Genomic DNA, 17,331 nt, shown 5'->3' on the forward strand with positions numbered 1-17,331 from the left:
ATTGAATGGGGTCAAATTGACCCCAAACATAATAGGAGAGTTAAGAGCAACAGGTGTAGTCACATGGGTCTTTGAGATACACTACAATATAATGAACAGTCTGTCTAACGCTATATATTCACTTAAAAAGGCAAACTTATCTCCATCATGGTAGGTATTATTTGTGTGAAAAATAGTAGCAATCTATAACAAAATGATATGCTTATCTTACATACACTATAGAAACTATTAAAAACGATTCAATGAAATGAATACTATCTCATTTTCTTTGGTATTTTTTGTCATATTCAGATTTGTAATGATGATTGCTGGGTAATATGTATGCTGTTGTCCAATGTCAAGTCTCTATTTGATCATGTGAGGAGACGATATGATAGTTTAGGCGCAACATCTGAACGTCAAGACCAACAAGCTGACTGGGCAAATAAATATCTGTGACAACGTGATTACAGGAGGCAAACTGGTATCAGGGAAGAAGTTAAAAATAAACTGTCATCTGGAGAGTTTAAAAGAATACAAAACGAGGGGGAATCTACTGTATGGAGATATTTCTGCTTAGTAGTCAACGCGGATTTATTAAACCTGGATGGTTGGGGGAGAGAGATGAACGTCAAAACCGACAAACTGGGCCAGAGGCAAAAGCACCTGCAAGCTGAAAACAATGGCTTTCAAACATAAGCGTGATAAGGCATTGAACATTCCATATTTAAATATCTTAATAAGTAGTCAAGTCAACGTGTCTGCCTCACGTGATGGAGAAGTTCGTTTTTGAGACTAAAATAAATCACATTTAGGATAATAGCCTTCTTGTGTGCGGGGATTTTTTTTATGTCCTAGCTGTGACAACGCGATTACAGGAGGCAAACTGGTATCAGGGAATAAGTTAAAAAATAAACTGTCATCTGGAGAGTTTAAAACGATGCAAAACGAGGGGGAATCTACTGTATGGAGATATTTCTGCTTAGTAGTCAAGGCATTGAACATTCCATATTTAAATATCTTAATAAGTAGTCAAGTAAACGTGTTTGCTTCACATGCTTCTCCCCTGTACAAAAGCGTCGGCTAAATGACTAAATGTAAATGGATTAGACCTCGATTGTTGGACTATGTAGATCGTTTTATAACGAACTTTGTGCACTTAAAGTTTAAAAAAAAAAGAAACTGTCATCTGGAGTTTAAAACGACACTCGAGGGGAAATTTACTGTAGGCCTATGGAGATATTTCTGTCGGATGGCATCATATTCTATGCGGATTCTAATGAGGCTGTTTGATATGTCCAATGTAAGAAGTGTGAAGCTTTAATGAAATATGATTGATGCCATCCTCTTTCTCCACAACATGGATTAAACATCGATGGTTGGACTATGTAGATACTTTTATAAGGAATGTGTCAAGAAAAAAGATAATCTTCAATGGTAAGACTTGTTTTATTCGCGCCTCTTCTGGTGTAGCATATAACGTGAGTTTTATTTAGGCATATCAGATGCATAGCGTGTGTAATGTGTAGGCCATTTCATTCCGTTCTTGCAATGTGAATAATTCATTTCAATATGCTTATATCCCTTTTGTGCGCGCTTGTGCGTTTAACGGGGCTTGTTTGTGTGAGCCAGTGCATTTATCATTCATCTGTTGATGCTCGAGTTTAATAAAGGCAGGCTATTCTTAAGAAACGTATGTAAATGTGTCAGTAGTATGAACAGTTGAGACATTGACTCATTGGGGTTCGGACTAAATATTTTACTTGCTGTCGGGCTGGGGTAGGGCTGGGACAAGTCAGCGCGATAAGGCATTGAACATTCCATATTTAACTTGGCATAGTCGCCCCATAATGCCGTGCGGCGGGCACATACTTTTCTCGATGTGATGCAGCGCATAGACATATATACATGTCTATGATGCAGCGCCCAACGATGTTCTTTAACAATGTTCCTTACTGTTCTAATTGCATGTCGTTGTTCTGTGTTGGGACGGAGTTTATACAGGTGTGTGACGGTAGCACAGTCTGTTCGTGATAACTTGTAGCAGGGCATAAAGCCCGTGCCATTTTGACATTGTATTGTGTTTAGTGTTTAATTAAAAGCCATAACAAATATTCCACACTTCCGTGATTTGTTACAATATCTTAATAAGTAGTGAAGTCAACGTGGATTCTATGGATTAAATTCATTTATTGACACATCTTTTCAGGACGGCCACAGCGCTTTAAAACGACGTGTTTATAAGTTACATTATTCAAAGATGGTAGATAAAAGGCGAGATAATCGCCAGGTGTAATAAGCCTACTTTCTCATTATGTGTGTGTGTTAGGGTTTGTAATGCAATGGTGTTGGCTGCAAGTTAACTCCACTTCACGTTAAGGTTAGCTTTTGTATATGAGCATTCATTTCAACTGTTCCATCATCTGAAATATCACGGTGTCGAAAAACAAACCTTTGATCTAAACAGAATATTCAGTATGGAATGGGAATATTTCAGAGCAGGGCTATCTTTTATCGCGTTTGACAAATATGCTCCGATTGCTGTGATGTCTCCTGTGAGAATGGGATAGTATTCTCTCCTATGAATTTGCGGTCATTTGAGCGTCCTTATAAGTGTTTCAGAAATATCTTCAGACCTCTTCTGTTATGTTTGTTCATAATCAACTAGAAGAAGCTTGTGAGACGGTCTACAGGCTATTCATAAAAAACATACGTAAATGTGTCATTAGTATGAACAGTTGAGACATTGACTATGTCTGGTTGGATTCCGACAATACATTTGAATGGCTGTCTGGCTCGGGCACTACTCTGTCGGACGCAGGCCGGGCTCGGACAGAAATATTCGGCTGATCCACACTCTATAACAGAATAGGAACAGATAGGGAATGAAACAGGAAATGTGAGATTCCGGAAATGATGTCGTTAGGAAATGATTTCGTTAGCGGACCAATCACAGCCAAGGGGGTATCCGTCGCTATCCGTTCGTATCCGAAAAAGTTACAAAAATCGAGAGGTGCACGTCGGTGTCCGTCCAGCTCTCCGAAGGGCTCGGATGGGCTCGGATGGGCGTTCCACCACGGGGAAGGGTGTTGCCAAGGCGTGGCTATGTGTCCGGACGGACACCGACGCAGATCTATAATTCGGGCTTAACAGAGCATTCACACGCTTCCGTTGGAATGCGTTGCGCAAACGTATGGCGGAGGAGGAGTCTGGCGCATGGGGTTCTGTTGATACCAGAGACGTTATAGTGAGATTGACAGGTCAACAAACCAATCACGCCACTAGCAAGCTGCTTACCTTGTAAGCAGTAGCATGCTAACATTAGGTAGGGTGCTCACAGACCTCGCAAATCATATCAGACGTATTTTTCAGTTACAATAAAGGGGTTTTTACATTGTACAGTGTCTATTTCTCGGTAACTTTTAAAAAATCTAAGCAAAAAAAAGTCAAACAAACAACTTTTGGGTACAGATACGACCATCTACGGAGTTTGGTCGCCATCTTTTTTTTTTGTTGAGCTTGCCGCTTTCTAGACGTGAGCATATACGGGATCTGATTGGCTAGCGCCTGTGCTGTCAGTTATGCATGAAAGGCAATTTGATTGGCTGACGTATGCATTGCCTCTCGAAAAGTTGAACATTCTTCAACTCTTGCTGCAAGCAAAGCATGAAACGCAACGCACGGGAACCCAACGGAGCCATAATTCAGTTCGGCAAAGGATGACGTCACCCCATTCAAAGTGAATGGAGATCCGTCAACTCTGACGGATCAACGCATTCCAACGGAAGCGTGTGAATGCTCCGTAAAGTCACAGAGGTTATGGGCGGAGCTACCCCACCAGCAACAGAAATTTCCTTTTTTTTCAGCTGTCAACCAAGATGATGAGTGAAAACGGAACAAACAACACAAAGGTCCGGCACACCACAATTAACACTTTCATGTTTCAGATTTCATATTATAGATTATTTCATTGTCATAAATTGTCATATCTTTTATACCTTTTTTTTTCAGCAACAATTGACAAAAGTGTTACAGAATGATGATTACAGTTTTTCTCGATTGATTACATTCAAAAACTGGAACTTATGGCACAATGACCACAACCTGTAACTCATGTGCCAACTCCCTAAACCAATTCTGCTAAACTATAAGCACAATTATGTGCTTTAGACACAAATTTCAATTGTTAACCGCACTTTCTTCAAAACACTAAACACAATTATGTGCTTTAGACACAAATTTCAATTGTTAACCACACTTTCTTCAAAACACTAAACACCATCCTCTCTACTTTGCACACTTCATCAATGCCAAAACCTCCTTGTGTTCAGACAGAACACACTGCTATTCAATTGGCAAAACTTCCATTTCAAAGGCTGTTGTGCAATTTTAAATCAAAGCTTTAGCAATATGATGGCCACAGGTTAGCTCCTGGTTTGGAGAACAATTGATGGCAACATTGAAGTGAGAGGTGATCAGAAAGGTAGAGGAGTGAGAGTAAGAGGAGGAGGAGGAGGAGGAGGAAGAGGATGAAGAGAAAGAGCAAGAAGGAGAGCCATTATCTCTGATGAGATTTGGGCCACTGTGGTCAACCATATGGTCAACCATGGTTTGACCATGCAGGAGGCTGGCCAGAGGGTTCAACCAAATATAAGCCGCTTCTCAGTTGCATCCATTCTCTGGACATTCAGAATAGGGAATAGGTAAGAAACACTACTATGACAGGAAAACACTAGTTTGAATGCCTTATCAGGAGCATAGTATTCTTGTATTTTCCATTGTACTGTATCTGTAAAATTACGTAAACAAATACAAAGTGCAACCATTGATGACCAAGACATATTCCTAAACATCAATACAGTGAGCCTAGCCACAGTGGACTGTGTTCTAAGGCGGAACACCTTGAGAATAAAGCAGGTGTACAGGGTGCCTTTTGTCAGAAACTCCGACAGTCAAACAGTTATGCTATGACTATGTGCAAGTAAGTCATATACATTTTCACAATACTGATTGCGTCCTATCAGCACTGACACATTACTGTACTGTATTGTAATCCAATCCAATGTTACAGTTTTTCTCGATTGCTTACACACATGAAGCATGCCTCGTTTTCTCAAAACTCTAAACACAAATCCCTAAACCACTCACACAAAATGCAACAACATTCACAACACTGTGTAGGTCTATTTCTGATAGCACATTGTCAATATTGTCTTGAGCTAGAACAGGATGCAGTAGTTTTTTGTCCTTTTTTATTTTACATTTTTCTTTCTTTTTTTTGTTGACTGTACTGGCCTATATCCTATTGTTTGTTCTGTGCAAATCATTTACACATTCATTTGTGTTTGCTGTGATGTATAGTCTACAGCACTACTACTTGTGTTTAGAGTTTTGAGGAAACGAGGCATGCTTTCAAAAAATGTGTGTTAGCAATTGAGAAAAACTGTAATGTTCTGTTCTCTTTTGTCAGTTTCTAAATACGTTGTGTCTTTCCTTTCACTGCAGTAACCATAAATAGCTACACAAACCCTTTCAAAACAGTTTCCGTTAATATGGTTTCGTATAGCAGCAGACCAGGGCCAGAAACCCTTAGGGAGGCCTCTATAGAAGAAATCTGTTAATGAAAAGTTGTAACCATATAAACCACACATTACCATCCAACAAAAAACAGGGAATATATAATTTAATTCAGAACATGTAGGCCTACATGTCTTAGTTTACATAAATTAATCTTGATATTTGAGGACAACAATATCTATGTAAATATGGATACTCGAAATGATACAGTCTTTTCGAGGTGTAATCAGAAAATAACAATTACCTCTTTGTGCATGGTCAAGCTTAAAACACTAGGGGGCGCTCTATGGCAACTGCTATCAACTGTCCCACCCACATCATCTTTCGGTGACAGGCTGATGCACAGGTTTATGGCCTGTTTCTCTAGTCTTTTGAATTGTATTGCCTGATTCTAGAATTATAAGGCACCAGCTTTAACAACTGCATGGCCATTTAACCATAATCAATTCCACACAGATAACAGTTGTTAAAGTAAGTTTCACAGAATCTAAAAGTATTTTTTCTCCATTTATGATCATTGTTTGTTGGTTTTATGTGCAAGGGGGAAATTCAAAGACTGTAGCACACTGATATAGTGCAAATAAATAAATTGTGTTTCAAAGAATACCACATAAATTTAACAATCTTGCTGAAGAGTAACAAACTCAATCATGTACTTCACATTTATATAATCTGTTGTCAGGGGTGATTGTGGGCTACACCTGGACTCTAATATAGACTGTGTGTCATAACTTTAATCTAGACTATTCTTCCACAGGTCATTTATTTTAACAATCAGAGCATTGTTTGAACTCATTTGTTTAGTTTATTCAGCATCATACCAGTTTCATGGACACTGCATGTGCTCAACAATGGAAAATCTCTAATGTCATCTTATATTAAAATGCACAGTTATATAACACCTAATACTTTATTAGTACTAAATGTATGCCAGTACACCAGGGACATATTACATAATACACAGCATTGCACATTAACAATAATGCTATAAATAGGTTGTCATGATAAAGTCTTGTTGAACATGTCATCCCAGGCATGGCTTCGCACAGCAGCATTTTATCAGAAGAACAGCTCCGGTGCTCCATATACCTCTGTGTGTTCAACCATCCGATCTGCACCCCGTGTGGACACAGGTTCTGCCTGACCTGCATTTCAGACTGCTGGGATAGCAGTCAGCAGTGGCACTGCTGTCCAAACGGTAAAGAGGTCTTCCTCAGTAGACCCAGGCTCAGCGTGACCGCCTCTTGTCGAAGCTGACCGATCGGTTCAGGAGGTCAGCTCTGGAGAAGATGTATTTCTGCAGAGACCTGGAGCTGAAGGCAAGATGCAAATAAGCAGGCAAACTGCAGGCAAAAAGAGCAGATTGGCACAGCGGAAGCGTGCTGGGCCCATAACCCAGAGGTCAATGGATCGAAACCATCCTCTGCTAGGCAATCCTCTTTCTTGGAAACATTTCAAAACCTGAAATTCAGCCATGTTCACCAACAGCAATCTGGAGTACTTTCTGCTAGGTAAAGCTCTGAGAGCTGAAAATTCAATTAACTGCTTTTGTGAACAATGAAAGTATTTCAGTAATGGATAAGGCACTGGCCTCCTAAGCCACGGATTGTGGGTTCGAGGCCCATCTGGGGTGAGATATAGCAGTGTGGCGCAGAGGAAGAGTGCTGGGCCCATAACCCAGAGCTCAATGGATTGAAACCATCGTCTGCTAGGCTTTCCCTTTGAGTGTGTGGTCACGTGCCTGATTCACCCCAAATCCCCAAAGCGGGCCAGGAGTTTGAGACCCCTGGTCTATATTCACACTTTTCAGTTTTGTAATACATCAATGTATGTAATCTGATTCAGACTTTGTTGACCTGTTCAGTTTGACTGAAATGTTGGTGTATGGATTCTTGTAGGCATATGGTGATGAGAGCTGGGGTGACTGGCGTTTTAGTGCACTCTGTTTGGTTTGGTTGTCTTCAGGAGACTGTATTGAAGATGGTAGAAACCTTGGGGATAAACCTACAAAACAAATCAAGTCTTCAGCATTGACTCAAAATTATATTTTCAGACAAATATAATTTCAGTAAGAGATATCGTCTCCCCCCACCCCACAGCATCTAAGGGACTGGCACATGCTGCCCACTTCTGTCAGATGGTGCTCGAGTTGGAACCTGAGCACATCAGTAAGACTTCTCTCACTGATCTGGTCACAAAGTGGATGGGGGTCCTGGGCAGGCTACATTGGGAGCTTGACCCTGAGGTCGCACAGGACCCTGAGGTACTTCTACCTGACTCAGAAAACTCCACTGATGTTACACTTCACTCACCTTTCCTGTGAAAATATACTTACTATACTTTTGAAGATATTCCTTTGGTGTTGTCATATCATTTTGGAGAACTTAACAGTTTGTCTACATCATTCTTGATCCTGAGGTTGTTCCAAAGTTTTACTGGAGAATAAAATGAACTTGAACTGAAATCCTAAGCTATACAAGTGGACTTTCAATTTTTAAAACAAATAAAAAAAAACATTTTATATCATAAATGAACAATTGTTGTTTTTTGTAGAAATTGTAAGTAGGCTACTGGAAACACTGAAAAGGTGAAAAAATGACTATCTTTGTGGTGGAGTTCTGTTACTAGAGTTGAGTATGTGCTCTTTCTGCCATGTCACTGCCTGGCTCTTTGGCGTTGCAGCCATGGTGCCGGTTTATAACCGTGGACATCTGTGATTGAGACCTTGGGACCTTAGACTTTTTGTGCTTATCTTATCTTAAGTGCTGATTTTAATAGTTACGCAAGATCATGATATATTTCAGCATCTTTGGCAATATTGTAGTATTAGTTAGCATTTTGTGCTTCTCTATATAAACCTTTGGCTGTAATGCAAAACTGATGTCTGTGTCTTTGCATGTGTAGTGGGTTGTAATGAAGGTGCCTGTACCTTTAAGCCCGAGCTGTCTTGTGCCACACCTGACTGACGTCACTTGATGCTACGCTGAGGAATCAATTACTAGTCTCAGAGAAATCGAGAAACTAAAGTTAATGGAACTGCAGAATGACATCCACAAACTGTATACAGATGCTGCTGAAGGAGCCTTTATACGATCCAGGGCCAGATGGTTAGAAAATGGCGAAAAAAAACAATAGCTATTTTTTTTGCATTGGAAAAACGAAATTGTAAAAGAAACAATATTTTCACACTGAAAATGAAAAACAATGTTAGCACTAATCACAAAGAAATAGCAGAACATATAGGATATTTTTACCAAAATGTATACGTATCCAAATTTGAACCATTATCTTGTGTGGAATACTTGAATAGCATCAAAACATATGTCCCCACCATTTCAGAAGAATTTAGAACTAACTGCGAAAAACCTATTTTGAACTGTGAATTTGTAGAGGCCTTGAAACAAATGAAAACAGGGAGGGCTCCTGGGATTTATGGTTTGACTACTGAATTTTACAATTTTTTTGGGAGTATTATTGAAGCCCCACTTATGGAAATGTATAGAAAATGTATTGATAAGAAGGAAATGTCTACAACAATGAAGCAAGGAACAATTAGCTTGATAGCCAAACCAAACAAAGATCCTCTATCAATAGAAAACTGGAGACCAATCACTCTTCTGAATGTATAGAAAGCTGGCGGCCATATGACAGAATGTGCACTGCCAAGGGCTCCTTGCATGCAGATCTTTCCATATCTTTTTATCGGTTTCATTTTTTTCTGAACTTGTTAATAACATGAAATGTTACTTTTATTTAATGTTGTCATTGGCATCATCATCATTATTTTCAACATTATTATTATTATTGGTAAGCTGTTTTAATACACATTGTCATTAAAAACACCCACTTGTACATTGTACACCAGCTTTGATTGTTCATAGTGTAGCGTAGCTCGAATTCCGCTACACGGACTGGTGTTGTTGTTATGCCGCGGTGTATTGTGGGAGTACTACACCGCAGCTGTTAGCTTAGCCACAGTGCTATCTGTTGTGTATGTCCCATTGTTGTGTGTGTGGTTGATGTAGAATTGTTCCTGTTCTGTATTGATGTGTTTTGTATATATAACTGAAGTGTCAACCGTGTTATAGATGTTGTGAATATAGTCCTGTGTATTTAGTGTTAATCTTTGTACGAGTATGAATGAGTGTTCGAGAACAAGTAAAAAGTTCTAAAACCATTCAACGTCTCGAGCCCATTCTTATCTTCGCCACATTGGTGTCAGAAGTGGGATTGACGGAGATCAAGAATGTACACGCCATGGGGAGCACCTGGAGGTGCCACGGGACCGGCGAAGGACCACTCTGCCAGGCTACGGGATGGAGGAGTCACCGCTGGACGCACCACCATGACGCCTCTTCGAGGGAACAGACGGCGCCAGCGGCCTGCGGCCTGCGGCAGAGGAGCGACACGAAGGGGGACGACATCGCCTTGCCCGCCGTGGACCAGCTGCCCGCCCTGGAGCCGCTATATCCGGGACAGCTGCAGGATCGACGGCTCCCGATGCCCACCCTGGACGCCGGACCCATCTACAACCCGCCCCGGCGAGCGACCATGAAGCTGCCGAAGTACCATGGAGAGGGACTGCTGGAGACCTACTTCGTCCAGGTGCAGCTGGCGGCCAATTTCAACGGCTGGTCGAGCGAAGAGACCGGCGTGCAAGTCGCACTCGCCCTGGAGGGAAAGGCGCTGCAAGCGCTGATGGACTTATCGCCGGGCCAGCACGCCGCTGGACCTACGGAGCGGGTATTGGCAGGTACACCTGGCGGCAGAGGCCCGCGCCAAGACGGCGTTTACCATCAGGCAAGGGCTATGGCAATTCCGAGTCTTGCCATTCGGACTATGCAACGGTCCCGCCACCTTCGAGTGCTTAATGGAGAGAGTGCTTGCTGGTGTGCCACGGAGTCGCTGTGTGGTGTTCCTTGACGACTTGCTAAGCCATGCTGCGGACTTTGAGGGGGCTATGGCTAACCTGCAAGAAGTGTTCGAGGCCATCCGAACAGCAGGACTCCGATTACACCCACGGAAATGCCAGCTGCTGCGGAGACAAAGCCTTCCTCGGACACATCGTCAGTGAGGCCGGCGTGTCTACTGATCCGGGCAAAGTCGCCGCCGTGAGAGACTGGCCAACCCCCCACAACGTCGCTGAGCTACGGAGCTTCCTGGGGCTGGCATCCTACTACAGGCGCTTCGTCAAGGGCTTCGCCGACATAGCTACCCCGCTGCATCGACTGACGCAGAAAGCGCAGCCCTTCGACTGGAGCGCGGACTGCGCCAACTCATTCAACAGGCTGCGGGCAGCGCTGGTGGAAGCACCAGTGTTAGCATTCCCCGACCCCACTCGCTCCTTCATCCTCGACACCGATGCCAGCGACGTGGGTGTTGGGGCAGTGCTATCGCAAAAAGGTGAGCACGGAGAGCAGGTAATCGGCTACTTCAGTCGAGCCCTTAGCCGACCAGAGAGGAATTACTGCGTCACGAGAAGAGAGCTGCTGGCGTTGGTCCTGGGGATAAAGAATTTTCGGACTTATCTCTATGGAAAAAAATTCCTCCTACGCACAGACCATGCCGCCCTCACCTGGCTGTTGAACTTCCGTGAACCAGAGGGGCAGTTAGCTCGGTGGCTAGAAACACTGCAGGATTACGACTTCAACATCCAACACCGGGCTGGCAAACTGCACGGCAATGCAGACGCACTGTCGCGACGACCGTGTGTGACAACGGAGTGCCGGCAGTGTGAGCGTCACGAGAAGAAGAGCACGGCGACGGCTGAGACAACACACGACCAGCATCCGAGAGAGGCAGATGTCCGCACAGCCAACACCGCGGACGCAGCGCCAGCCACAGACAACGAGTGGGAGGTCTTCGACAGACAACAGCTGCAGCAGATGCAAGAGCAAGACCCTGTCCTCATCAGGCTCCGTTCTTGGGTGGGAGAGGGGCAGCGTCCACCGTGGTCTGCTGTTTCCGCTCTGGATCCAGAGACCAAAACACTGTACTCGCAGTGGCCCAACTTCACCATCAGAGAAGGGCTGCTGTATCACCGCTGGCAAAAACCATCTGGACAGCGCGAGACACTACAGCTGCTGGTGCCTCCCTGTGTGCGTGGCCAGGTGCTACGGATGAACCACGGCGCGGTGGGGACAGGACACTTTGGCATCTCAAAGACATTACACCGACTCCGGTCACGGTTCTACAGCCAGCTAAACTCTTCCTACAAATCACGACTCTGAAGATATACGTAGTCCACAGGTTTAATGATAGTAGATAGGAAGTGTAAAACTGAAATTTACAAAAGACATAGACAAATCAATTCTAGCATAAACATATAGTCATTGCATACAGTTACGATAGGTTAAATAAACATACCAACGATGCCTTGTTAAGGTCCAGATGTATGCAGGTTAGCTGTAGATAACACGAACATTAAATAATACGCTTGAATTGGCTGAACTGATTAGTTCATTTGGCTTATTTATAGTTATAAACGGGTCACGCGAATTGACAGTTAAGGCTTAGTTTGTAAAATGACAACTTGAAATAAAAACACTTATTGAAATGCACGAACCATAACGGAAACACAATAGAATGTTAAACTGACATTGTGACAAAACATCTATTCTCCCACCTCCCAACCAGACACATCGTAACAAAACAGCCGCCATCTTGTTTCGATATTTTTGATTACTCCCGCCCCTATGAACTACGTTGGCTTCCAAATAACAGTTATTCAATTACTAGGGATGGGACTTTACAGGAGATTTCATGTTCGACTATTAATAACGTTATTGAACAATTAATCGATTATTTGCTAAGGCATGACACGCACACAACAGGACTGAATTTTCTCAAAAATAGCTTTATTAAGGAAATAGCGCATTATGTCATCAGACGGATTTTAGCGATTGCAACGCATCACTGCCTACAGCAAAGACCTTTGAAAAATGAATAAATGATAACATTTGGAAAATAATTTTAAAAACAAATAAACACGGTCTAATGACTTACATCATCCTTTTAAACGTCAGGCTTCTCGACGCTGGCGGAAGCCTAATTATTTGACGATTGAGTTTTAACTTAGCCTATGCTACTTAACGTAAAACTATGAGAAATGGCTAACAAACATCAGGCTATTAAACAACTGCCTGCATGGACTGCCTGGGCATAAATGACCTATCACAGGCCCATCTATGTATTCTTATTCATGAAAATCAACATATTCACATGTTCTGGGGTAAGACGTGTGCGCAGTCGATTCACTGTCAGTCCGGCAGCTGAAAAAACTCGCTCAGATGGAACGGAGGTCGCAGGTGTACATAGATTGCACTGTGCCAATTTAGCCAGTCTTGGGTATCTGTCTGCGTTGTTTTTCCACCAGTCTGTGGGATTTGAATCAAGGGGAGGTGGCTGGTCGTTGAGGTAGCTATCCAATTCTGCATCCACATCATTTGGACGAGCCGTGTAATTGTCACCCAAAAGCGCAGCTATGGCACTTGCAGTAGCACTTCTCCGCGGCAGGGCTCCTGCGCTCTCAGTTGCATTAATCTGTTCAACAGTAGTGTCAAGTGCACTGTATATGTATATGTGTATGGTTTTATATGTGTATATTTATGTTTCTGCAAGTGCCGTCACTTAGAGACAATGATTCATCAGGGGGCTCTGTGTGTGTGTGTGTGTGTGTGTTTTGGACTGTGGATGAGATTCTTGACGAGTCTCTTTAACGTGACTGAAGAGACTTGCTTATGATTGACTGATGGCAATTGACTCTAATGAACTAATTGATGCCAGAGTGAACACGGGATGGGGATAGGTTGGTTCCTTTTATAAAAAGAGCAATTGACAGATGGACGGGAGTTCTTTGGGCAGGCGAGTGAGAAGCCACGTAATGGAAGCGGCCAGGGATAACAGTGGAGTGACCGACGTCGGAGAGCGATCAACACAACGCAAGCTAAGTGTTTGATTAAGGACCGTCTGCAAGGTTATTCCCCGCATTTGTTGCTTCTATAGCCGCTCGTGTAGTGGCGGAGTGTGCCCTGATTTCCGTGTTGTTTTTAGTGATGTGCAGCGCCGACTGGGAGACCGGCATCTGTCAAGGGCTACAACCAGGAAGTGGAGCGTGAGGACGAGCGACGGATGATTTGTCTTGCTACGCTCTCAACTCGTCTTGGAAAGGGAAGTAATAGTTCCAGCCTGCTAAATCCCTGCCGTGCCACGGTGTATCTGATCAGCTTGGTATAGCCTAGCCGCGCACTGAGTTGCTGTGTTGTGCTTCCTTATTCATTGTAGCTTGGAGGTGGATCCTCAAGCCACTGTGCTGCTGTGACGACCAGGGTGCGTTCGCGGTGCTCCAGACTGCGCGATTCCATCTCCGCACAAACGTGACGTCACCAGTCTGGATCCCATGGACTGCAGACACTAATTGGCTATTGGCCAGTGGGTTGGTGGCTGCTTTGTGTGCTTTATATTTGTATTGTTTTATTTACTGGTCGGTAGAGGTTGCCGACCAGTACGGACTTATTTTATATTGTGCAGGACTGTTTATATAGGTCGGGCTGGGGGACTTCAAGAACAGTTTACTGCCACCTGCTGACCTTAGGTTAATTGCCTTTCCTGCCCCCCTCTGGTGTGGAATGAATTCACTATGACATTGTTGCCTTGATGAATTGATGTGGATTTTACATACTTACTTCCATTGTGTGATGTGCCATTTGATGCTGTGTTGTGTCACTTAACTTGCTGTGGGTTGCATGATATTTATATACATTTATATTTATATGTAGGGGCAGAATTGGGTTCTCTAACTTTTGCCTGTTAGTTGGGGGATTAACTGCCGGTGTTGCCCTATTACATCAGTCTACCGTTTTACAGTCCTGTATTTACCTTGTGTTTGTTGAAATAAACCTTTGTGATAAATCTAGTCCATATGTGTGTTGCCTGTGTATGGGTGGATCTGGTTTATATTCTTTTGGAGAGTAACTCCATGGCACGACAGTAGTGGTGGCCACGACATCCAGTAATGCATTCTTCAAAGTCAACCTTTGTGAAGGCTTGAGAAATCCCAAATGTTTGTGGCGAGGGTCTAAGATCATAGCAATCATTGCGGGCGACGTTGAAGGGAAGTTGTCCGAATCGATCTGCAGAGGCAGAAAAAAGAACATTGGAGCCGGTCTATCAATAGCTTATGCACAAATTGCTAGTAGTTCTAGGGAACGTAAAACACATATGTATTATTAAACAGACGTACCTTGAAGGGACCGGCATAGGTCATACGAATATGCCATAGTCAATAATTCAATGATATTATACATAGTTATAATTGTTACTTCTATTTGGATTTAACTAGCATGCAAACAGGGTGAATATACTCTTGGGCTGACCTGGGGAGTGAGGTGTGATATTAGACTCACCTCCCCCCCCCCCAGGTCGAGACAAAGAGCCCGGCACCCATGGCCCATTTGAATAGACGGTAACACCCCTAAACTCAGCTTTTAAGAGCAAATCCTACAAGGAATAGATCAAATGAGCCTGAGGTGAAGCTATGAGTGGACGTGCAGGCTTTGTCTCCCTTGGTTGGCCACCATTGTATAAGATTAAAACCTGGATCTTGACTGACTAAAACCTAAGACTGAATCTTCAATATATGGTATAAATTATATTCCATCAACCTTCATTCGTTTGGCCAGCTGAGACCGTACTTTGGCCTTGAAAGCTTCTATTTTGGAGTGGCCTCCATCACTCTTCAGATGAACATTTATCAGGCTGAAGGTGATTGGGTATGTGCTTGAGATCGAGACCTCCGTCTCTGAAGACAACACAGTTGTAGCACACTTAAGTGCCTTCAACACTGGTAAGGAGTCTTCCATTAGCTGCCAGTGTTCGTCTTTCATCGAGAGTTCTGGCATTTTGAATTTTAGTCACTGTACGATCGGACAGCACTGCAGTGACAGCCCATCGTTGTTCCATTAACCTCTCAAACATATCACAGACCGAATTCCATCGCGTTTTGCACGACTGGATCAGGCGGTGCTTTGGCAGTTGTAGTTGTCCTTGCTTTTCATCCAATGCCTTGGTAGCAGGTGTGCTGTGGTTGAAATGTTTCACTAACCTCCCAGCTGCTGCGATGACCCTATGCAAGTCAAGAGCAAAGCCATCATTGATGGCTAACTGTAAAGTATGTGCAAAGCATGGGAGTGACTGCCAACTCACTCGAGTGGGATCATTTGCCGCAACTATATTCCTGGCGTTATCATGCACGCAAGCAACTACTCGGCCAGCTAGCCCCCAATCATCTACGAATTCCTTTAGTTTATCAGCCAAATTGTCGGCAGTGTGTCTCTCTGAAAAACTCTCTGTGAGAAGGACTGCTGATTTCACTTGCCAGTCTTCCTCAATGTAGTGGCATGTCACTGTAATGTAGCTCTCCGTAGTCAAGGCAGTCCAGCAGTCAGTGGTTAAAGCAACGTCAACAGTAGCTAGCTTCCTTTTTACCTCAGCCTTCTTCTCAGCAAACTGTTGTTCCAAACGGTTGGTCAATGTTTTTCTCGATGGAATATGATATCCTGGCTCAATAAATCCCATTAGTTCTCGGAAACCCTCGCCGTCAGCCAGACTTAAAGGCAACATGTCTTTGACAATCATATTTACTATGGGTTTGGTAATTTCGTTAGCTCGCTTGTCATCACACATCCTCCTAGCTAGTGTAGCCTGAATGGTTTGCTGCTGGAGCCCTCCGCTGGTGCTGGCTTCGCTGGAATTTACGGTCGGGTGTATATTTCTTAAATGATATATTAGAGGAGACGTTGTACTATGGTAAATAAATACAGCGTCACAGTAACTGCAGTGGACTTTATCATCTTTTCGTGTGAAATGGTCCCACACGGCACTTCTCTTAGCCCTCTTCATCTTTGCTCGTCTGCTATAGGAAGTCGCGCTCGCTCAAAATACGTTATGTTACGTTATGTTCTCATAGTGCGCGGGACTACAACGATTATTCATTAGGCTTGGATTTTTATTCGAATGAATTCTTAATGACAATTAATCGATCATCGATTATTCATTACCAACCCTATCAATTACATAAATAATTAATAAAATATCAATTCGAATTTGATTAAAAACAATCACAGTGTTAAAAGTACATTCGAAGTATTTGTTCAAGTTCAGTTCAGTGTATCAAAGTACATTCAAAATATTCAGTGTTCAAAGTACATTCGAAGTATTTGTTCAAGCTCAATTCAGTGTATCAAAGTACATTAAAACAATCACAGGGTTCAAAGTTTTGGCTCGTCAGAAATGAAAGGGTTCATGTAAGTAAAAGTCAGTCAAAGTCAAGTCAAAGGTGTCCTACCACTGTGAAGTGAGGAGGGAAAAGGGAAAGTTGTAGGGTTCCGATCCTGGTATCTTTACGGAAGCTCGCCATCAAAATTCATCCATTCATAAAACCTGACCTATAAATTTACAGGCCAGAAACAATTATGCATCTCACATTTGACTGAAATCAACAAATGAATAAAACAAAACAAGTACGTTTGATCCCAGTTGGTCTACGTAACTATTACGGAGAGGTATGCTAATATTACGTTTGGTTTTGTTAACCTAGCTTAGCTTATCAATTATCTAATGGTCAAAAGAACTCACCGAAGCTAGCATACCGTTAGCGTTGAGTTATTTGTATTTCTTTACTTTGGGGTATCTACAATTCATTGAATCAATATTCAGGCTCTCCGGTTCGGTATTCTCCGGTCAGGTTTTGTGTGTAGTCTTCTCTTGGGTTCTATA

The sequence above is a fragment of the Clupea harengus genome, chromosome 18 (genome assembly GCF_900700415.2).
Source record: "Clupea harengus chromosome 18, Ch_v2.0.2, whole genome shotgun sequence".
Taxonomy (NCBI): domain Eukaryota; kingdom Metazoa; phylum Chordata; class Actinopteri; order Clupeiformes; family Clupeidae; genus Clupea; species Clupea harengus.